The sequence below is a fragment of the Dasypus novemcinctus genome, chromosome 9 (genome assembly GCF_030445035.2).
Source record: "Dasypus novemcinctus isolate mDasNov1 chromosome 9, mDasNov1.1.hap2, whole genome shotgun sequence".
NCBI classification, from domain to species: domain Eukaryota; kingdom Metazoa; phylum Chordata; class Mammalia; order Cingulata; family Dasypodidae; genus Dasypus; species Dasypus novemcinctus.
In genome coordinates this window covers 31,552,531-31,577,396 of record NC_080681.1, presented here as the reverse complement: position 1 = coordinate 31,577,396, position 24,866 = coordinate 31,552,531, and the positions used below count along the sequence as shown (strand labels likewise).

At 39.8% G+C, this 24,866-nt stretch overlaps 1 long non-coding RNA gene across 1 annotated transcript; it reads left to right on the top strand.

The window, feature by feature from the left end:
• Positions 1-923: 923 nt before the first annotated feature.
• LOC139439611 (uncharacterized) lies at positions 924-16,469 on the top strand. The gene is made up of 2 exons (XR_011649555.1): positions 924-1,051; positions 16,223-16,469. It is a non-coding gene; the product is annotated as an uncharacterized lncRNA (long non-coding RNA).
• The last annotated feature ends 8,397 nt before the right edge of the window (positions 16,470-24,866 follow it).

The following is a 24,866-nucleotide window of genomic DNA, read 5'->3' as shown; positions in this document are numbered from 1 at the left end:
AAACGATCATTACTTTTCAATTCCATTCCATTCAACAGCCACTGATTGAGCACCTACTGTGTGCCAGGCTGTGTTCTGGGTATTGGGGATATATTAATGAACAAAACAGACAAAAATTCTTGCCCTCCTTAAGTTTATGCATTAGTGAGAGAAAAAGACAAAAATTATAATAAATGTACTATGCTATGTGTTTTGGTTTGCTAAAGGCTGCCAATGCAAAACATCAGAAATGGGCTGGCTTTTTTTTTTTAAGATTTATTTTTTATTTCCCTCCTCCCTTTTGCTCCCCCCCCCCCCCATTGTTTGCTCTTTGTGTCCATTTGCTGTGTGTTCTTCTGTGTCAGCTTGCATTCTTGTCAGTGGCGCCAGGGATCTTTGTCTCTTTTTGTTGTATCATCTTGCTGCATCAGCAGAATAGCAAAAATGCTAGAAGGACTATTTAAAAAGCCAAACACATTTTGTTTTGCATTTTCGTGAAGAGTCCTGATTTTGATTCAGAAGATCTAGGTTTGAGCCCAGCTCTACCTCTTACTAGTTTTGTGTCTGTGGGCAAGACACCTAGATTCCCTGGGCTATCATTTTGGCATTTATAAAATTTGGATAGTGATGCCTTCCTATATGCATTATCCTGATGTATGAGGTTTGAAGGATATATGTATTTTGTAAACTATAAAGGGTTAGTTATCCATGACTAATCTATAAACATAGATTCTATTACTATAGACCATAAAAAAGGGGTCACTAAGCCATTGTCTAGCAGGAATAATAATTAATATGGGGAATTTTCTTTTAGTTTTTGTGTATTTGTACCAAAGGTCACCTGCTGGACCCTGGACTCCTGCCACGTGGCAAGGCAAAATGATAGGTCTGCCAATCTCTCTCTTCTTTCTCGTGCAGGCTCTCCTCTTTCAGCTCCAAGGTACTCCAGGAGCCTAGCCTCTTGGGAGCATTGCTGCCTCAGCTTCTCCACTGATTCCAGCCTCTGGCCTCTCTCTTCACCTCTGACCACCTTTCTGCAGCTGTAGGCAGTCCTGGAGTCCTCTCTCACATGGTAGTGTAAAATGGCAACTGTCTTTGTTTGTTTCTGTTTTCAGTTTCTACTTATATAAGACTCTGTACTTACTGACATTCTACGATAGAACTATTGTGACCAGTATTGGAAGAAACTGTAGCATTGATGTGGAAAAAGTGGCCATAGTAGTTGCTGAGGGCAAGAAGAGGGAAGAAGAGATGTGATGTGGGGCATTTTGGGGACTTGAAATTGTCCTAAATGATATTGCAGGGACAGATCCTGGACATTACATATCCTGACATAATCCACTGAACATACTAGAAGAGAATGTAAACTACAATGTAAACTATAATCCATGCAGTGCAGCAGTGCTCCAAAATGCATTCACCAAATGCAATGAATGTGCCACAATGATGAAAGAGGTTGTTGATGTGGGAGGAGTGTGTGTGAGGCATATGGGAACCTCTTATATTTTTTAATGTAACATTTTTTTGTGATCTATGTATCTTAAAAAAATACAATAAAAATAAATGCTCATTAAAAAAAAGATTCTAGCAAGAGGGCTGAGACCTTTTCAGAACAACTTCTCACTCAGTGAAGGGTCAGATGGTTCCTTTCTAACTTCATGTGAGTCCTGGTCTTCCCAGCAGGAGAGCACTATCCCAGGAAGGGCTCTTGCTGTCCTCTTCTTCCTCATATCCTTCAATTCCCTCCGAGCCTCAGTCAACTTCATTAAAAAGAGCTTTGTCCTGAGGGTTTGCTAATCAGGATGTCTTATACCAAATTCTCAGTTATCTGGGGGTAATTAAAACAGCCTTAAGGGAAGTGGATTTGGCTCAATGGATAGAGCATCCACCTACCACACGGGAGGTCTGCCGTTCAAACCCCCAGCCTCCTTGACCCGTGTGGAGCTGGCCCATGCATAGTGCTGATGCGTGCAAGGAGTGCCCTGCCTCACAGGGGTGTCCCCCGCGTAGGGGATCCCCATGCACAAGGAGTGTGCCCCAATAAGAAGAGCCACCCAGCACGAAAGAAAGTGCAGCCTGCCCAGGAATGGTGCTGCACACATGGAGAGCTGACACAGCAAGATGACGCAATGAAAAGAGGCACAGATTCCCTGTGCCACTGACAAGAATACAAGTGGACACAGGAGAACACACAGTGAATAGACACAGAGAGCAGACAACGTGGGGTGGGGGGTAGTCGGGAAGGGGAGAGAGATAAATAAAAAATAAATCTTAAAAAAAACAATATAAAATAAAATAAAACAGCTTCAAAGTGTCCCCATAACCATTCTTATTTGGGGGGCATCTCCAAGGAAGGGTATTGTTAATGTTTGCTCAGGAAATCCCCTAAGAATGATCTCATGGCTGCAAAGTACCCATTTGATCCCCACCTCATTTCAAAATGCATCTTCAGTGACATAAAAATCATGCAGTATGATTGAAACAAAATAGATAAATCAGAACAAAGAGGAAGTAAGAGCAAGACAGTAAAGTGAAGCAAGAAATAAAGCCACCACACAGAAATGCCAACCAGCAGGACTCAAAGAGCTACTAAAAAGAGACCACAACTTTGGCTTTGAGCAACAAGGAAAACAGACCAGTTAGAGGATTCACAGTGTTTTGTCAGATGTTTATCAGGGGCTCAGGAACCTTAAGACTTGAAAAAAGTTTCTTCCATGCATCCTCAAAAGGGTCCTGAGATTATGAATAATACTTAAAGGAAATGAGTTTCCGATAGTTTTTTTTTTTTTAAATAGTGCCACTCAAGGAGCCTTAACTCAGGAATTAACACCTGACTGAAGTCCTCTAAAAATCAGTTCTCTGAGAGGATAAAGTTTAGAATATCTAAAATAAACTCTGGACTGATCCCTCCATTATTGTTAGTTTGTCCAATTAAGCATTGATAAGAATCAAGCAGCAGAGAAGTCAAAGATAAATTCTCCGGCGGGACCTGACATGTTGAAACTCTTGTTTTTCTGAGTAGATGCAGGTCTACACCTAAGAGTTTGGCATTCACAGGGAAAATGAAGGCTCCTGACCAGGCCAGGTATCTGCACAGACCTACCTCTGTAAAGAGGCAGACTGAGGTGGAGCCAAGCACAGCCCAGGTTTCCTGCAGAAAACAGCTCACTTTGTCTCTAAAACAACAGGCAGTCAAAGACCCTGAAGCTTGGCCACAACTTGTGACAGAAATAACAGCCCTCCCACAAACATATCATACATTCCACAGTTAAATATAAATTTAGTCTCCTATTATCCTGTTTTGGTTTATTCGTCCCGTGCCTCCCCACCCATTAGAGAAGATAGTTGAGAACTGACTGTTAAAAACAAAATAAACCTGCAGAGAAAAAGTCATTTTGGATTAATGACCCGAGCCACAGGCTGTTGGCTTAGTGTTTAATTTGGCTCCTTCCCAGTCCAGTCCTCTGTAGGAAACAGGTAGAGCTGCCACCATCGGCGGGATGATTTTGTTTTTTGGGGAAATATATACACTTGGTAAGTCGTCAAGGTGAGTTGTCCTTCAGGTATGCGTTATTCAAGGGGAGAAAATGTTTTCAGTACTGCTTGAAGTTTTCATACGTGACAACGCATTAAGAATTCAACAGAGTAATCTTATTGTTTTAGCTGTTGCTTTTACCATTACTCATGCAACATGACTGGAAAAAAACCAATGATGATTTTTCCCCCCTGCCGTGTTTTGTGTGTGTGAATTTTTTTTTAACTTCTGGTTTGGGATGAATGCACCTAACGATCCACCATCTGGTGTACAAATATTTTTACAGACGAGAATCCAAATACCACAAAACCATTGCCACGGTTCAGGTTATGTGGGGCTTTCTCTCAGGCAGCTTTTAAAATTATTATTAAATTAAATTATCTTGAATTATGGGAATCTTGGCCTTGAAAGAAAAGTTGCTATGCTGACCAACCTATTTTTTAAAATGGATGTGAGAACTGCCCCTGGAGCTGATTTCAAGGAGGGGGGTGGGGGGAAAGAATCATTATTATTGTATTTTTGATAACATGAAATAGTATACCTACCAAATCAAAGTGATCATTCATGCCATAGCCTTCACTTCTTCACTGGGAAGAAGATGAGACTTGAGTAAGCACAGCAGGCAATCCCGTTTCCAGCCCCTGTCAGGTGCAATCACAGCCCTTTCTTGAAACAAAGCCTCAGCTCCACCTCCCCAGCAGGCCTAGAACAGTTCATTTCCCAATCCCCCAGGCACTAAGAGGAAAGAGAAGGATCACTTCTGCAAGGGCAAAATGAAACAAAAACCAGCAACAGCAAGCTTCTATGATGCCTCATCCTGGAGTAAGCGGGACGTAGTCGGCATTTAATGTCAGATTTCTCCCCTAATGTAACAGTGACAATAAAGTTTTAGCAATCGATTCCCCTCATAACCCTAAGTAAAGAAAATAGGTTGGTGAGTCTGTGCATTGTGAAGGAGTTACTAGGTCAATATACACCCCCGCCCCAAAGAAAAGATATATTACATTTACTCAAAATGTCACCCAGGTGTTTAGAGCACAGAGAAAATCGCTTTGCTCGGTGACTGTGCCATATGGAGAAAATTAGATTTTTAAAAATTATTTTATTGTATTTTTATTATCTTTTTTTAAAAAAATACATTGATCACACAAAATAGAATTTTTATTGCAGTTAAAAATAAGGGTAACGAAAAGGCTGTTTGGGGGACATAGTGGTCTGGCGAAGAGAGGGATGACACATCTACATAGCCTTCAGGTTTGCTAGTGGACCAAATCGGAATATCCGTTAAAATAATCACAGAACTCAGCGCCTCCGTAGTTTTTTAAAAAATTGGTAAGACAATCCTAGAGTGGCTGGATTTGTTGCAGCTGCCTTGGGAGGAAAGCGAGAAATCGCTCCATTTCATCGATGGGCAAACTAAGGTACAGCAGCAGTGGCAGGGTGGAGGAGAGGCAATGGTGAGCTGGAGACAGGTCCGGAAGAAAGCAGGACGTAGACAGGGGTGAGAAGGCAATAACTTGAGGAAATAAAACCCTGTTGTGTGGGAAAAGCGCAATTAGCCACGACAGATGAGCAGGAAGGAATACTGAATGAATTACAATCGGAGGAAACAAAAGAGAAGGGTCGGCAGGGCGGGGGCCTGAGAGGGGAGCAGACATCCTTTTAGGAATGCCAGCTTTCTTTCTGGTCCTGTCAGGGCCTTATAGTTTGGTTGCCCCGTGGTATTTTAACCCCTTTATACTTCATGTGTCAGACTCTTTAGGGCAACTCTCTCTATTCATGAAGTTCTTTGAGATTTTTACGAATGTTATGAATTCCAGATCAGACTGATTAGAACAGTCCTTCCTAATAAGGTCCCTGAGCTTGAATTGAAATGAAAAACAAAACAGAATATTATTCTTGTGGGGTGGGGATGTGTTGGTGCAGGTGTGATCTAGTTATCAAATAATTACACAGAATAGTGTGGGCTTAGGAAGGGGTCCCTGGTTTTCACCTGACTGGCAGAGGGGTCTGTGGAACAAAAAAGGTTGAGAACCCCTGCTCTAGAAAAATCTGCTCCACCCCCAGTCCCCTTAAAAGGAAATGGCATCAGCTTGTATCAGTAGGAAAATATTTCCAACAGAAACTTAAGATGAAACAATTAAAGGACAGGTATTAATTAGTAAGAATAGATGGTTTAAGTCCACAAAGAGAATAATCGTGAAAAGGAAATAATTTTTATTAAGGAAAACATGTAAAAGTATTTAAGAATAACTTTGTTGACTTTAAAGATTAACTAAGGAGATAAAATGTTCTATAACTAGTAGGAGATGATAGGGAAAAAAGTATAATTGGCTTATGAAAATAAGAATTCACTTTTATATTTAAGTCAATGTATTTATCACAGATGATTAGCACAAGAACAAGAGATTTACTGTGAGCCCAAAATAAAATTGCTTCTGACATTCAATCCTGAATTCAATTGGCAGAAATCAGTTGGCAGAAAGCTAAGAGAAAGCCTGACTTTAATTAGTCAAGATACTAAAATCGCAGAGGGAAAGGCAAGGAGAAGCATGAACCACAGCAGAGTTATTTAGAAGAAGAAGAGTTGATTATAAAGTGAAAGGAAGATGCTAAGTAGGATTAAAAGAATCAGATACTGCTAAAGGGACAAAGCGGATAATATAGCAAATTAAAGATTCTTTAAAAATCCTCTGTGTCCAAGAAATGAACTAACTGCTTAAACAAACTAATAAATGAAGAAGGACTATGGGAGAAAATGACCAAAAGTTACCCTGGTAAAAACAGAAGGCTCCTGCTTTGCAAAACCAGCACACTTAAAAAGAAGATTGAAAGGGCAGGAGTGCAGAAGAAGTGAGAGCAGTGACACAAACAGACATCTGCACATCGATGTTCACAGCAGCATTATTCACGATAGCCAAAAGTTGGAAACAACCCAGGTGTTCATCAACTGATGAATGGATAAGCAAATTGTGATGTATACACACGATGTAATAGTATGCAGTGGTAAGAGGAAATGAAGTTGTGAAGCATATGACGACATGGATGAACCTGGAGGACGTGATATTGAGTGAAGCAAGCCAGACACAAAAGGACAAATACTGTATGATTGCACTATTATGAACTAAATAGATTACGTAAACTCATGGAATTAGTAATTACAGGTCACCAGAAAATAGGAAGAGGGTAGAGAATGGAAAGCTGATGGTTAATCTTTGCAGAACTGGGTAAAATGTTGTTTGTGAATTTTTGGAAATGAATGGAAATGGTGAGAGCACATCATGGTGTTTGTGACTAGCAGAACTTTTACGTGGGTATGGCAGTGGTTAAAGGGAAAGTCTAAGGACATGTATATTACTAGAAGGAGAACTGAAAAATGTTAAGATGGGACTGTATAGCATAGTGAAACCTCATGTAAAATACAAATATGGGTGATAATGCTTATGTAATATAAATACAAATATACTAGAGAGAAGGAAAAAGAATAGCAGCCATGTACTGTAGGAGAAGCATAGAGAGATTGAGAGATGATGAGTTTTGTTTATTTTTTGTTTTTTATCATTATTATTATTACTGGAATAATGAAAATGCTCTAAAAATGATTGAAGTGATGTGTGCAAAACTATGTGATTATACTGAATATCATTGACTGTACACTTTGAAAAAATAAAAATAAAGGTGGAAGTGGGGGGAGAGTCAAAACAATACTAAGAGAGTGTAAAAGTGAACTGAGAAAATATAAAGTAGACTATGATGGAAGGATGGCCTTAGTAAAAGGCACAGCAATAAAAGATTCTTAAAATATCTTAAAGTATTCATGGTAGAGGGGAAACATTCAAGAGCTTGAAAAATAGAACTAAGCCTTACTCTAATTTATGATAGTTTAGCCATGAAATGTATCAGAAATAGAAACAGTGTCAGAAAGAGTGATAAATTAAGGGCAATTAGGAATTCCCCTCCAAAAAATTCAGATGACGGAAGAAAAGACAATTCTTGAGTGGGAAGAAAAAGCTACAGAGATTAACACTGCTTTAATGTAGCCTTGGGACAGTTCCTTGGAAAGATAATAGAGATACTCAGGAGAAATCACAGCCTAGTATATCTAGAGGATTTCAAGAAAATGAACCAGAGAGGAAGCCAAAATTTAGATTTTCTCTCCTAATTCAGGAACAATTGAAAAAAAAATTTAATAGATAAAGCATCAGAGTGAAATTGCTAAGTACCTAGGAATATATGAGTTCACAAAATAAAATAATCTGACTTTAAGAAAAGTAACCTTGGTTAAAATCCTTGAAAGTGTTTTGCACACTTAGATTTTGGCCACCATACTAGAATTTATAAAGGCTGGTAAATGAATACTTACTGGCATCATCCTCATATCTGCAAATGATATTTATTAACTAACCTCATGGAATAGGGACGGATGGAATTAGACAACCCGGGTATGAAGCCTACCTCCATAGCTTACTAGTTGTATAAACTTTTTTTTTTTTTTCAGTCTTTCTATGTTTGGCTTCATTATCTGAAAAATGGGATTTCAGAAGAGCCTACCTTAAGGATTGTTGAAAGGTTTGAGTGAAATGTTGCGTGCACAAGTGCTCTGAATAATAAGAACTTAAGTGATAACTAATGCTGCAAATGAATTGTAGAGAGTCTGTGGATGGGAACGTACACCTTCTTAACTTCTTGTGGGTCATCTCTGGCTGACTTTCAGTTGCCTTTCCGAGCCTTTTATGCTCACCAAGGACCATAGCCCCATCTAGGTCTCTCGCTCTAAGATACTGGAAAGGCCTTCTTCACCCTCAATTTTCTTTTCCCCATTCAAAACAATTCCCATTCTCAAACCTGACCTCCTCTCCTATTTCTTATTATTTTTTTAACTTTTTTTATTTTTTTTAATTTTATTTAAATCCCGCCCCCCCCGGGTTGTCTGTTCTCTGTGTCTGTTTGCTGCGTTTTGTTTCTTTTGTCCGCTTCTGTTGTGTTAGCCACACGGGAAGTGTGGGCGGCGCCATCCCTGGGCAGGCTGCACTTTCTTTTGCTCTTGGGCAGCTTTCCTTACGGTGCACTCCTTGCCCGTGGGGCTCCCCTACTCGGGGGACACCCCTACGCGGGGGACACCCCTACGCGGGGGACACCCCTGCATGGCACGGCACCTTGCACCCATCAGCACTGCGCATGGGCCAGCTCCACACGGGTCAAGGAGGCCCGGGGTTTGAACCGCAGACCTCCCATGTGGTAGATGGACGCCCTAACCACTGGGCCACGTCCGTTTCCCTCCTCTCCTATTTCTGAAGACACAGTGCCCCTGCTTCTTTCCAAGGGTAATGCCTCACTGGCGGTATGGATTTGATTTCCATGCATTTCCTGCAGGATGATGTTTCATCAATAAGTCCATCCTTCTCTCCCATCTCCATTAGCTCTTTCTCCAGTGGCCCCTTCCCCTCAGCTTCTAACCAGGCTCAAGTCTTCTCTGGTTTTGTAATCTCTTCCTCTAATGTGTAGAACTATCACTACTCACTTCTCTCCTTCCCTGCATAAGCTAAACTCTACCTCAATCTGATTTTGTCCCCTTACTCTACTGAAACTGATGGTTTGATGGCCACCAAAGAAGAATCTAACCAGTTCTCTTAATCTTATTTTATTCTAGCTTCTTGTGATCCTGATTTCACCTTGAATGAAAGATTTTCCTCCTTCCTGTCTGAATGTTCCTTCTTAGTCTCTTTTTTCTTCAGGCTGCTCCTCTGGGCAATCTCATTTAAACCTATGACTTTTCTCTACTTTGCAGTCATTCCTTGACTATCCTACTAAGGCTGGAATTTTCCAATTGCCTTTTTTTTTTAATCCCTCCCACCCCCACCCTCCACCCCCCCTTGCAGCTTGCTTGCTATCTGCTCTCTGCGTCCATTCCCTGTCTATTTTTCTGTGGGTCTGAATTTATTTTTTTATTTATTCCCCGCCCCCCCTTGTGGCTTGCTTGTTTTTTTGCTCTGTGTGTCCATTAGCTGAGTGCTGTTCTGTGGTGTTTTTTTTTACTTGTCTCCCTCTTTATTGTATCACCTTGCTGAGTCAGCTCTCCAGCAGCTTTCACAAGGAGGCCCCAGGACACGAACCCAGGGCCTCCCATATGGTAGATGGGAGCCCAACTGATTGAGCCACAGTCGCTTCCCCCAATTGCCTTTTTTTTAAAAAAAAGTTTTTATTTATTTTTAAAAGATACATAGATCATACAAAATGTTACATTAAAAAGTACAGGAGATTCCCGTATGTCCCACTCCCCATCCCCACCCCAGTTTTCCTACATCAACAACTTCTTTCATTAGTGGGGTACATTTATTGCATTTGATGAATACATTTTGCAGCACTGTTACACAGCATGGATTATAGTGATATGGGGGCATTTTCAGGACTTGCCAATGATGCATATCTAAAACCATCTAGCTCTTTCCATCTCCATTCCCCCCCCCCCCCCCCAATAAAATCAGCTCTGTATTTTGTGCTGTCCCTTTTCTGGATAAATGGCATCTTTTATATATATATAATAAAATTTGCCACTTTAACCATTTTAAGTGCACAATTCAGAGTCATTAATTACTTTTACAGTGTTGTGCTACCTTCACCACCTTCCAATACCAAAACTTTTCGTCATCCCAAACAAAAACTCTGTACCCATTCAGCAATAACTCCCTATTCCTCGTCCCCACCCTCCAGCCTCTGGTAACCTCTACTCTAATATCTGTCTCTCAGTTTGCTTATTCAAGATATTTCATATTAGTGAAATCATACAATAGTTTTCCTTTGTGTCTGGCTTATTTCACTTTGCTTAATGTTTTCAAGGTTCACACACGGTGTAGCATATATCAGAATTTTATTCTTTTGTGGCTGAGTAGTATTCCATTTTGTGGATATATACCACGTTTTACTTATCCATTTGTTTACAAACACTTGTGTTGTTTCCACTTTTTTTTTTATAGAAGACAAAACAACATACTTTTCATTTTTAAAACTTTGGTGAAATATGTTTCCATATGACATCCCCATTAAAAAATTAATGTAAACCAACCTGCCTGTGGGTTAGTCACACTATACAGACTTCATTATAGTGTTTAAAGATCCCTAGATAGTTCATAAAGTATTTAGAAATTTTATCCATTATGTAGTAATAATGTGTTTTTGCAATTTTTCCAGCACATATTCCACAGTAAAATAAAGGGGGCTATATTGGTGTTCTTGTATAAAAACTCTTAACAAATGGAGAAAGGCAAGTTTCCTATGAAAAGATTTGTTCTTGAAATGTTTTTCTTTAACAACTGGAAATATAGACATGGGATGTAGTTGTAAAAGAAGCATAAGAATGTGTAAGTTAACATTTTTCTTTTACTTAAGTACCATTAACTTAAAATTATTACATTCTTTACTAAAAAGTGTTTTGAAATCTTGTGCAAATGATTTGACATTGATTGCTGCAATGCAAATTGCACTTTAAAACTCATTATGTACATGGACAAAAAATATCTATCTTGTTTGATACTTTGTTTACAAACTCTGACTGACTTCAGATCAGCCACAGCATGAACTTTGAGAAGCTTCAGTCACAGTGTTTGTTAAAGTTATATTGCAGTCTTGTAAACTGAGCAATTTTTTGACATGAGCCAACTCAGCCTCCAGGAAATGTGTACCAAATGGCCTCACGTGATCTTCTTCATGAACATATGTGAAATTTGAATGTGGAAAAGGTGAGAAGCAGATTCTGGAATAACCAAAACTGACCAGAAAAAGCACATGATTTGGGGCAATACATATAAAACTTAGACGTAAAAAAATCTTTCTCAATATTCCTTAACAGGAAAGACACTGGTCCTAGACCCAGTTTCTGGAAGTGGTACAGTGGGGCATTAAACCCCCCTGACAAACCCAGAGGAGCAGGCTAGCTGGAGGGGCTGCCCAAGCTCCTGTAAGAGGGAGGGGGACATGGGCTCTTGGGTGGCACTGGCTTCTCTCTGAAGAGCTCCTTCTGCCCCCATGGTTCTTGCAGATGAATGGCTGGATAACAGTGCAGAGTGAGCATCTTTGCAAATAATATCTCTTTCAAAATAAAGGCCCTGAAATAATGCTTCAGAGGAATGTTCTGTCAGTGTACTCACCACTGTTTGGACTGCTTGATAAAATAATACACAATTCATGAACTATCCTGGAGGATGTAAAGTATATCTCATTGTGTTTTTGATTTGCATTTCCCTAATGGCTAATGATATTGAGTATCTTTTTGAGTGCTTATTGGCCATTTGTATATCTTCTTTGGAGAAATATCTATTTAACTCTATTGCCCACTTTTTAAATTGGTTTATTTGTTTTTGTGTTGTTGAGTTGTGAGAGGTCTTTATATATTCTGGGTATTAAATCCTTATCATTTAGGGTTTTCTTTATTTTCTCCCATTCTGTAGTTTGTCTTCACTTTCTTAACATCTTTGATGCACTAAAGTTTTAAATTTAAACAAAGTCCAATTATTTTTTCTGTTTCTGCTCATGCTGATAAATATCCCAATTGCTCCATCTGAATGAGAATCTTGGGAATCTCTTTAGCTTCCTCACCTAAATACCTAATCAGTCAGTATGGCCACATACATTGGATCTTTTCACATATGCCTACTCTATCTCAGGAAGCTAGAAGATAGCTTATTTCTTAGGAATGGAAGCTAATCTTTTTTCTATTTGCAATCTTTCAAAGTGACTAGTACAGTTCTAGGACTCAGTAGAAGTCAATCAATATTATTGAATTATATTTAAGTGAAATTATACATGAAGTAATTGACAGTTAAGGGAAGGATCTTAGAAGACCTATCTATTGCTTCTTTGGTAAAAGCAAATGGGGAATGGATGTGGCTTAAGCAGTTGAGTGCCTGCCTCCCACATGGGAGATCCTGAGTTCAGTTCCCAGTGTCTACTAAAGGAAAAAAGAGCCAATGAGCAAACAATGAGCAAAAAACAATGGGGAAAAAAAGCAACAAGCAAACCGATGAGAAAGCCATCTCAGGGGAGGAAAAATAAAGCAAATGCACCCAGTTAGCATTTAATACCCTCACTTGAGATTCTAAGATTCTATTCAAATGGTGTAGAAAATTATGTAATAGGCTTAAAAACATTTTTTTTCATTTTAAAAACAATTTATTGAGGTATGTCATTCATACATGAACATCCAAAAATAATAAGAATATAGTAAAAGTTGTGAAATTACAAAACAAACATGCATAACATTATACAGGGCTCCCATACATCACGCCACCACATCCACCTTGGATTCTTGTGAATATTTGTAACAAATTATGAAAGAGCATCATCAAAGTATTACTACTAACTATAGTCCATATTTTACATTTGGTGTCTCTTTATCCCAACCCACCCTATTTTTTTTTCTTGTTCATAAACCATGCAATTTATCTGAAGTGTACAATCAATGACATGTGGTATAATCACTGAGCTGTGCATATATCACTTCAATCAATATTAGAGCATTTTCATTACTCAAAAAACAAAAGAAAAAAGAAAAAAACAAACCACTATCATACCTATATTTAGTGCTTCCACTGTTTCTATTCATTTCCAAACATTTGCAAACAACTTTTTTTCTTTTACCAATTCTGCACAGACTAAACCTCAGTTTTTTCACGTTCTTTTCTTTGGTGACTTATCTTCTAGCTATTAACTCCATGAGTTCATTGTACTTAGTTCATAACAGCAAAGTCAGGCATCATTTGTCCTTTTGTGCCTCACTAGCTACACTCAACCTAATGTCCTCCAGGTTCATCCACTTTGTCATATGTTTCATGACTTTATTTTTTCTTACAGCTGCATAATATTTCATCTGTGTGTATGTACCACAACTTATTTATCCATTCATCAATTGATGGACACCTGGGTTGTTTCCATCTTTTGGCGAATGTGAATAATATTGCTATGAATATTGGTGGGCAGATGTCTGTTCATGTCATGCTCTCAGTTCTTCTGGATATATACCTAATAGCAGTATTGCTGGGCCATGTGATAAATATATATATATATATAACTTCCTTAGGAACTGCCAAACAGACTTCTACAGTGGTTTTACCATTCTACATTCCTACCAGTGGTGAAAAACTGTTTTTATCTTTCCACATCCTCTCCAACACTTGTAGCTTTCTGTTTTGCTAATAGTGGCCATTCTAGTAGGTGTGAAATGATATCTCATTGTAGCTTTGATTGCATTTCCCTAACAGCCAGTGATGCTGAGAATTTTTTTCCATGTGTTTTCTTCACCACTTGTATTTCTTCTTTAGAAAAATGTCTATTTAGTTCTTTTGCCCATTTTTAAATCAGGTCATTTGCCTTTTTATTGTTGAGTTTTAGGATCTCTTTTTTATATCACAGGTATTAAACCATTATTGGATGTGTGAATTCCAAATATTTTCTCCCATTGAGTAACTACCTTTTTATCCTCTTAACAAAGTCTTTTGAGGTACAAACATGTTTAATATCTATGCAACTAATCAGAGTGCTCCAAATACATGAAAATTTATCTTCTTTTTCTTTTGTTGCTTGTGCTTTGGGTATAAGGTTTAGTGTTTCTTGCAAAGCCGGGTTCTTATTTATGAACAGATGTCTTCATTTCTGTTTATCTGTGAATATTTTAAGCTCACTGTCATATTTAAAGGACAGGTAAAGAATTCTTGGCTAGCAATTTTTTCTCTTTCAGTACTGTAATTATATCATACCACTGCCTTCTTGTTTCCATGGTTTCTGAAGAGAAAACCACACTAAGTTTTATTGGACTTCCCTTGTATGTGATGTTTTACTTTTCCCTTGCTGCTTTCATAGTTTTCTCTTTATCTTTGGCATTTGGCATTCTGCATATTATGTATTTTGGGGTTGGTCTATTTGAACTTACTCTAATTGGAGTATGCTGTGCTTTCTGGACATGTATATTCATGTCTTTCATGAGAGTTGGGTAATTTTTGGCCATTATTTCCTCAAATACTCTTTCTACGTACTTTCTCTTCTCATCTCCTTCTGGAACTCCTGTAACACTGTGTTGGTGTGCTTCATGTTATAATCAACTCCCTGAGCACCTGCTCAATTTTTCCCATTCTTTTCTCTCTTCAATTTCAGTGGTTCTTTCCTCTATATCACTGATTCTTTCTTCCATGATTTCAAATCTGCTTTTGTGTACCTCTATTGTATTTTTAATCTCATTTATTGTGTTTTTCATTCCCACAATCTCTGTTATTTTTCTATCCAAGATTTCAAATTTTTCTTTGTGCTCACTCAGTGTCTTCTTAATTTCTTTTATTTCTTTAGCCATGTTGTCCTTCAATTCCTTGATTTGATTTAGGAGATTTGTATGAACCTCACTGAGTAGCTGTTTCCAGTCCTGTGTCTCATCCAGAGCTTTGATTTGTTCCTTTGCCTGAGTCATAGCTTCTTTTTTTCTTTGTATGGATTTGTAATTTTTTCCTGATGTCTAGGCACCTGATTCTGACACTGAGTTTATCCTGACGCTCAGTTTTCTCTCTCTTGCCTAGGGATTTACTATTAAGTAGCTGTGTGCTACCCCTGTTCTTAGACTCTTGGTTTAATTTGTTTTAGGTATTTAGGATTGTCCCAGTTTAACTGTTCAAACTTGGGCTAAGGACTCAGTAATGGGGTACAGGCCAGTTTCCAAGATCCTTTGAGGGGGGCCAGTAAAGACACCTGCTGTCCTTATCTATTTATTTATTTTTATTTTTCATGCTCTTTTCTGGTCTGGCCAGCAGATAGTACTCTTGGGCAGATCTCTCAGCTCAGACACCAGGTGTGATATGGGGGTGGGAATGGGGTGGAAGGGTATGAATTCAAGCAGGTGGTTGGTGCAGAAGCAATGTCCTCAGGGCTGGCCAAGCCTCACAAAAAAGTTTCTCAGAGACTGTTTTCCCCCCTGGCTGGCCACACTCTCCCTTCCTCTACTTCCTCAGTAGGGAGGATGTTTGAGAAGGCAAATTATCTTCAGCTCCCTATAGACTCTTAGGGCAAACAATGCTGTGGCCCCACCCTGCAGGAAGTGTGGACCCCTCCAATGCAGCAGACCAAGTTCTGGGGACAAAATCTGAATTTGCTCTAGGCTGTGTACTTCCCTCTCCCCTTTCTTTGGGAAAGAGGACCCCTGCAACCACCTCAGGCAACAGCCACTGCAGTCCACAGATGCTACAGTCTGCAGACTGCTCTTTTCTCCATAGGTGGGGGGTGGGGTGGTATCCTAAGCCCCAGAGCAGCCCTTCAGACTGTCTCTGCCTGTCCTCTAGCTATTTTTTCTAGGAGAGAAGTGATTTTTCTGCCTCTCTAATCTTCCACCTTCCCAGAAGTCCTAAAAACAATAATTTTAAAGATATAAATATAATTTTTTAAGCGAGAAGACTATCCTTGCACAGCAAACTTTGGATCGGAAAGATGAAATCCCAAGGGTTAATTGCTTTGCATAAGAAAAGTGTCAGAACTTGAGAGCTAGTGGCTAGAAAGGAAGAGAGGATGAGAAAGAGGACTGAAGGGAAGCTAATGCTGCAGGGTCCTCCACAAAGGGAAGTGGTTAAAGATGGCCCAGAAGGTTTTAAACACATTGTCTGTTTAATATTTGGTTTTAAATTATTGGTTGCCCTGTGCTGTGATTTTATGTAAGTCCTATCCTTCTCTCTTATATTTCAGAACCTCAATGAAGTTCTGCTACCTGCAGTCCTAAGTCTGTGAATCTGGTAGCCGTGGGAGTGTGCCACTCAGATCTCTCTTCAAGAGAACCTGCTGCACGGAGTGCAGTTATTGCCCTCAGCCTTCTGCTGCACCTTTGGGATCCACTGCAACGTTCACACCAAGGCCACACCATCCCTGGTTGCTCCAGACAGTGACTGAACCTGGCAGGAAACTATAGCTACGCCATTCATGCCCCATTCGGGACTCCTCCGGTAGGTAGTCTTTGTTCTAGGCACGCCCCCCCCCCCCCCAACCTGGTCAGGACTGTCCCAGAGTGGCAGTATTGTCTGAATCTCTTCCTATGATCCTCTTCCTCCCTTCCCTTTCTCTCTCTACAGGTGTCAAACCCACATCATGAATGAGGTTCTGTCTACCTACTCCTGCTCTCTCTCTCTCCTTTATCTGTTACAGGCATTTTACTCCATAAAGTTCTTGCATTTCTAATTGTGTCTTAGTGACTGATTCTCAGAGGACCCAAACTGATGTTGCAGGATTTTTTTTCTCCTAGGGTGTAGGAGGTGGGGAGTACAGGCATTGGACCAAAGGTGACTTGGTGTAGAAAAAGGACAACACATACAGGAGATAAGGGGCTGAGTGCGGATTGAGGATTCGATAGAATCCAGAAATTGTAGCCCAGAGGTGACTGGAAGAATTACCCTCCAGGTACATCTAGAGGCTTGGAGAAAGATGCTGAATTTCCCATTCACTTTAATTTTAAAGGATAAGATAACCTAAGCAACTGGAAGTCTTTCAGGACTTTCAGGATATCCAGTCATCTTACTGTATGTGAACATGTGCAAAGCAAGAAGTTCATAATGCTCCTTGAGAAGGGAGAGCTGCAGCCTGGGGTGAACTAAGATGTGTGTATGTATGTGCATGTGAGAGAGAAAGCACTCCCATAGAGCTTGCCATTGTATCCTCAGCACCTACCATAGGAATCAGCATAGAAACCTATGGAATGAATGAAACCTGCTGCTCTAAGTGAGTTCAAACCTCTTGGCCTGTATACCAAGCGATGCTTACATAACTAAGAGGTTCCATTAAAGTGACTTTTCCTGAGCAAAAAAGTCTGCTCCAAATTCTGATATAGATTTTAAGCATGCTCTCAGGTACCCTATTACCCAAAAGAGTCAGGTAGATTCTGTCAGTCAATAACCAATTAATTATTTGATGAAATGTTCAGTCAGATTCTGGAATGGATTATAAAGACAATTGTAAAAAAACTTGTCATGCGATGAATACTTGAGAGATGTTTCATGTTTAAATTGAGGGTTATCTGGTCCTGCATGGCCAAAGGACACTTATGAATCACTGTGTAAAATGGGAGCACCTGAAAAAAAATCTACTGTTCTTGGTCTTAATTCTGAACTGCCTTGTGGACCGGTTTCTCTCACCATTTCTCCTCTACTTCTCACTCTCTCTGTGATGTCCTGATTCTCTTCCTTGTTCTCCCTTCAGACATTCACCCCATTTCCCCTCAAGTATAACCTTGGGTCCTCTCAACAAAGACTGGTTCTTCTCTCTGCATGGCTGCATTCAGCCATCTCAGGTAAACGTGCCTCCCAGGCAAACTCTGGGATCTGTGCACAGGGCCCCACTCCCTTGGTGGAACACCACGCAGGCTTGCCCAACTCTTGGCACTGGAACTGGACACTAGGAAGGCAGGAACCCACTTGGCTCTGCTTTCAAATATTTGGAGAAGGTATTTTGCTTATTCTCTATGGCCCCAAGGGATAGAATGAGGAATAATGGGTGGAAGCACTAAAGGGACAATTATAGCTTTAAACAAAAAGGCACTTGACAGCAGTCAGAGCAGCCACCACTGTCATTTCCTTGTCACTGAAAGGCTCTCAGGCATAAGCTTATTAACCATCAAGGGAAATATTTGCAAAGGGAGTCACTTTGCTAGGGGGTCTACAGTGCTGATATTCTCAGATTCTAAACTTTCATGATTCATAGAGTTAGAAGAGAAAAAATCAGCTGCTTGACTCAAAGGAAGAATTAGGAATGAGAACCATTGGCAGGTCACTGCACATGGTTGTTCCCAAGAAGGAAATGAAATGTTGAGATGAGACACAGGAGCGTGGGAAGGAGGAAACAAATCTTCAGAAGAGACCTGTTACACTTCTGGGGTTTTCTGTGCCCAATAGAGCAGCTTAGACCTAAAGAATGCCAGCAATTTTCTTCTTCCCACATGGTTACTCTGTAATAATTAGTTGTGCTGTGCTTTTCATAAGCTATTATTTTAATGATTTTCATTAGATTGTCCATGGACTTGAGTTGTTTACCAGTACTTTTCTCTTTTTTTTAAGATTTATTTATTTATTTATTTCTCTCTCCTTCCCCCACCCCCGCCCGCCCACCCCCGTTGTCTGTTCTCTGTGTCTATTTGCTGCATCATCTTTGTCCGCTTCTGTTGTCAGCAGCACGAGAATCTGTGTTTCTTTTTTTTTTGTTGAATCATCTTGTTGTGTCAGCTCTCTGTGTGTGCAGCACCATTCCTGGGCAGGCTGCACTTTCTTTCATGCTGTGCGGCTCTCTTTATGGGGCGCACTCCTTGTGCATGGGGCTCCCCTATGTGGGGGACACCCCTGCATGGCAGGGCCCTCCTTGCGCGCATCAGCACTGCGCATGGGCCAGCTCCCATGGGTCAAGGAGGCCCGGGGTTTGAACTGTGGACCTCACATGTGGTAGAAGGATGCCCTAACCACTGGGCCAAGTATGCTTCCCCTTTTCTTTTTATAACATACTAATAACCAGTAGAGGGAAACTACCACCTTGGAGGAAACTGGGCAGTTTTCCTCAGGTAAGCCATGGATGGCCTGGAGCTTGGAAGTAACTTCTGCCACTCTGAACTGGAAATCGTCCAGCATCCTGGGGCTTCTTAGAGAGGAGGGGAGTCCCCTCCCCTGGGGCCTGTACTCACATCTGTGTCCTCTGTGTCCGTTGCCCCTTTGGTCAAAGCAATGGAGAGGAAATAACCTGTTTTCAGTATCATCCTCTAACAACACCCACAGAGTAAATACTAAAGGTTATGGATGGTTAATTGTTAGCTTTTATTAAAATCCACATACTTGGCATTTCTTAGCTGTATGTTTTGACTCCTGGTTCCACCCCTTACTAGTTGTATTTAACTTCTCAAATTCTCAGTTTAACAATCTGTCCAATGATGGTAAAGGCACCAACCCCACAGGATTATTTTGAGGATTACCTATGTTGAGAGATCACTAAGACTGTGCCCATCCTAGAGGGATCATTCAATCATCGTCTCCTCCATCTCAGTCTTGCCTATTTTTTGTCCTCCTCCTCCATCTTCTGCCACAGCCCCTCAGCAATTTTGACTTGACAAAATTAGGATTCTTTAGTTTCAGACTTCAGGGCCCTGTCTTTCTATTAAAATATAGTGGTAACATATATAAAACATGAAATTTGTCATTTTAACCATCTTTAAGTGTACAATTCAGTGGCACTGAGTACATTTATAATACTGTGCTATCATGACCACCATCCTTTACCAAACTTTTTCATCACCCCAAACAGAAACTCTATACCCATTATTCAATGACTCCCGTTCCTCATCCCCACTCCCCAGTTCCTTTCGGTCTCTCTGAGTTTGCTTATTCTAGATATTTCATATTAGTGGAATCATACAATAGTTTTCCTTTTGTGACTAGCTTATTTCACTTAACTTAATATTTTCAAGATTCATGTGTGTTGTAATATTATGAGAACTTCATTCTTTTTTTTATTCCCCCCTACTCTTGCAGCTTTTGTGTGTGTATGTGTGTGTGCTGTCTGCTCTCTGTGTCCATTTGCTGTATGTTCTTCTGTGCCTGTATTTATTTTATTTTTATTTCTCCTCCCCCCCTGCAGCTTGCTTGCTTTCTGCTCTCTGTGTCCATTTGCTGCGGGCATTTCTGTGTTCTTGCTTGCCTCCCTTCTTTTTGTTGCGTCATCTTGCTGATTTGACTCTCCACGGTGTCTGCGGGCCAGGCCGCACTCCGCAGTGTGCTCATCTGATTGAGCCACAGCTGCTTCCAACTTCATTCTTTTTTATACCTGAATAGTATTTCACTGGTCATATCACATTTTGTTTATCTATGTGTCTCTTGATGGATACTTGTGTTATTTCCACATTTTGACAACAGTGAATGATAGTGCTATGAGTATTGTTTTAAAAGTTTCTGTTTGAGTCCCTGCTTTCAATTCTTTGGGGGTATATATATAGGAATGGAATTGCCCAGTAATATGGCAAATCTAAGTTTAACTTTTTGAAGAACCACCCAAGTGTTTCCACAGCAGTGGCACCATTTTATGTTCCCACCAGCAATGCATTTTCTCCACATCCTTGGTAACACTCGTCATTTTCCATTTTAAAAAATAATAGTCATCCCAGGGGACTTCTGGGAAGATGGCAGACGAGAGAGACACAGGACTCTCTTCTCCTCCAGAAAAATAACTAGAGGACAAGCTGAAACAGCCTAGAAGAAGATCTTCTAGGGTTTAAGATACCAGGCAAAGGCTGAACACCACCCAGAGGAGAGAGGGACAAAGGAGGGGAATCACGAGGACAGAACTGTGAGTTGAAACAGTGGCTGCTGCTGCCAGGACCATCCCCCACTAAAGACACTTTAGAACTCTCTGGCCTTTGGATCTGTGACTACAATGGGGGCTCCAGGGATCCACCAACCCAGGAAAGGGGAGAGAGAGGGACACAGCCTAAGGCTGACTTGGCTTCTGACCCACAAATTTCTACTGCTGTGTCCCAGGACCCCTCCCTGGCTAGGTGCGACTGTGCCATTGTTTGCCTTGGGAGCCCACAAGGGGCTAAAGATATACAGCCCTCCCAAACTCCTCCTCTACTAACAGGGACTGATTGTTGAGGACTCAGAGGGGAGTGGAAATATTTTCCACCCAGGAAAAGTGAGGGAACTACCAGAGAAGCCTGGAGAGCTGTCTCAGAGAAAGTTTGAATTACAAGGCTCCTAGCCTCCAGATGGGAAGCTCCGTCACATTGATCCATCCAGTCTGTGGTGCAACAAATACGCTCCAAGTAGGCACTGACCTGAGAACTGCCAAAGAGTGACATCTGCTGGCAGACCAAGGAAGTACACTCAAGAAAATTAAAAATAAGTAGAAGAGACTTTTTCTGGCCTTTATAGCCTCCCTCCTCAAGGCCCTAAGAAGTGACTCTACAACCAATTACTGAGTCCAGTGCCCAGTTTTGAGCAACCAGCAGGACAATCCTAACAATCCAGGTCTAGCCAAGAATCAAACAGCAGTGGTAACACATAACTTCTTGCTAATAAATCCCTACAAAAGAGAAAGTAATTAAGCATCTGAACAAACTACATCCTAATCACATGCCTAGATATCAGCAAAAAATCACAAGCCATACTAAGAAAATAGAAGATATGGAATATATCAAAGCTCCAGAAGAGATGCAGAATTTGAGTGAACTAATCAGCAAGTAGCACACGAATTTCCAAAATCAAATTAATGAGTTGAAAGACAATATGATTAAAGAGATAAATGACAACAAGGAGACATTGAGTGAACACAAAAAAGAATTTGAAATCCTGAACAGAAAAGTAACAGAGCTCATCAGAATGAAAGACACAATAGGTGAGACAAAAAACACATTTGAGGCATACAAGAGCAGACTCAAAATGATAGAAAAAAGAATAAGTGAGTGAGAAAAGAATGGAAAAAATTGAGCAGGGGCTCAGAGAGTTGAAAGACAACACAAAACACACCAACATACATGTCATGGGAATTCCAGAAGGAGAAGAGAAGAAAAAAGGGGCAGAAAGAGTATTTGAGGAAATAATAGCTGAAAATTTCCCAACTCTCATGAAATAAATGTACTTATATGTCCAAGAAGCATACCGTATCCCAATCAGAATAAATCCTAATAGACCCTACTCCATTTGACATGCTACTCAGAATGTCAAATGTCAAAGATAAAGAGAAAATTCTCAGAGCAGCAAGGGAGAAGCAAACCGTCTTGTACAAGGGACAACCAGTAAGACTTAGTGCAGACTCCTCTTCAGAAACCATGGAGGTGAGAAGACAGTGTATGATACAATTAGGATACTGAAAGAGAAAAACTGCCAGCCAAGAATTCTTTATCCAGAAAAATCGTCCTTCAAATGTGAAGGTGAGTATAAAATATTCACAAACAAACAGAGACTAAGAGACTTTGCAAAAAAGAACCCACCTTTGCAGGAAATATTAAAGGAAGCCTTAGGACCTGAAAGAAAAAGACAGGAGAGACAGGCTTGGAGGAGAGTATAGATGAAAGAATAGCAGACAGGATAACCAAAAGAGTGAAAAGACAGACAAAAATAAGATAAGACATGAAAACCAAAGAATAAAATGGAGGAAGTAAATAGTTCATTTACAGTGATATCATTGAGTGTGAATGGATTAAACTCCCCAATAAAAAGATATGGGCTAAAAGAATGGATAAAAAAACATGACGCATCCATATGCTGCTTACAAGAAGCTCACCTTAGACCCAGGGATACAAATCAACTGAAAGTGGAAAGGTTGAAAAAAGATACTCTAAGTGAATAGTAAACAGAAAAGAGCAGGGTTTCTATATGAATATCAGACAAAACAGACTTTAAATGCAAAAAAGTTATCAGAGGTAATTATATATTCATAAAAGGGACAATACACCAGGAAGGAAAAATAGTCATAAATATCTATGCACCTAACCAGGGTGCCCCAAAATACATGAAACATACTCTGGGAAAACTGAAGGGAGAAATAGACATCTCTATAATATCGTTGGAGATTTCAATGATTATATATATAGATTTCAACGATATATATCGAAATAGACAATGATATATATCGTTGGAGATTTCAACACCTCACTCACATCATTAGATAGAACAATTAGACAGAAGATCAACAAGGAAACAGAGAACTTGAGCAATATGATAAATAAGTTAGACCTAACAGACATATGCAGAACACTACATCCAAACTCATTGGGTTATACATTCTTCTCAAGTGCCCACGGATCTTTCTCCAGGGCACTGGTCATATCTAGACCACATGTTAGGGCACAATGCAGCTCTCAATAAATATGAAAAGATTGAAATTATATGAAGCACATTCTCAGATCATAATGGAATGTAACTGGAAATCAATAATAGATAGGAAAAAGTAAATTTGCAAATGTGTGGAGCCTGAACAACACATTCCTAAATAATCAGTGGGTCAAAGAAGAAATTGCAAGTGAAGTCAGTAAATATATCGAGACAAATGAAAATGAGAACACAACTTATCAGAATTTATGGGATACAACAAAGACAGTCTTGAGAGGGAAATTCATAGCCCTAATGCCTGTATTAAAAAAGAAGAAAGAGCTAAACTCAAAGATTAACTGAATAACTAGAGAAACTAGAAAAAGAACAGCAAACCAATCCCAAAGCAAGCAGAAGAACAGAAATAATAAAGATTAGAACAGAAATAAATGAAATTGAGAACAAAAAAGCAATAGAGAAAATCAACAAAACCAAAAGCTGGTTCTTTGAGAAGATCAATAAAATTGACAAACCCCTAGCTAGACTAACAAAGAAAAAAAAAAAAAGAGCGAGAGAGAGAGATGCAAATAAATACAATCAGAAATGAAAGGAGGGAAGTTACAACTCACCCCACAGAAATAAAAAGAATCATAAGAGGATATTATGAGAAACTGTATGCCAACAAAATAGACAGAGGACCCCTGTCTCACTCCCTCTATAAGAATCAACTCAAAATGGATCAAAGACCTAAAGATAAAAGCCAGAACCATAGAACTACTGGAAGAAATGTAGGGAAACATCTTCAAGACCTTATAGTAGGTAGTGGTTTCTTGGACCTTACACCTAAAGCACGTGCAACAAAATAAAAAATAGTTAAATGGGGCCTCCTCAAAATTAAACACTTTTGCACATCCCAGGACTTTGTCAAAAGGATGAAAAGGCAGCCCACTCAATTGGAGAAAATATTTGGAAAACACATGTCAGATAAGCATTTAATACCCAGGATATATAAAGAGATATTGCAATTCAACAATAAAAAGACAAATGACCCAATTAAAAAATGGGCAAAAGACTTGAATAGACATTTGTCCAAAGAAGAAATACTAATGGCAAAAAAAGACACACACACACACACACAAAATACATGAAGAAATGCTCAACATCACTAATGATTAGGGAAATGTCAATCAAAACTACAATGAGATATCATTTCACACCTATCAGAGTGGCCACTATTAAAAAGACAGAGAACTACAAGTGTTGGAGAGGATACCGAGAGATGGAACACTTAATCACTGTTGGTGGAAATGCAGAATGGTACAGCCACTGTGGAGAACTGTTTGGAAGTTCCTAAAGAAGTTGCATATAGACTTGCCATGTGATCCTGCAATACCATTACTGGGTATATACCCAGAAGAACTGAGAGCAATGAAACAGACATCTGCACAATGATGTTCTTAGTGACATTATTCACAATTGTCAAAATCTGGAAACAAGCCAGGTGTCCATCAATAGATGAATGGATAAACAAACTGGTGTATTCACACAATGGAATATTATGC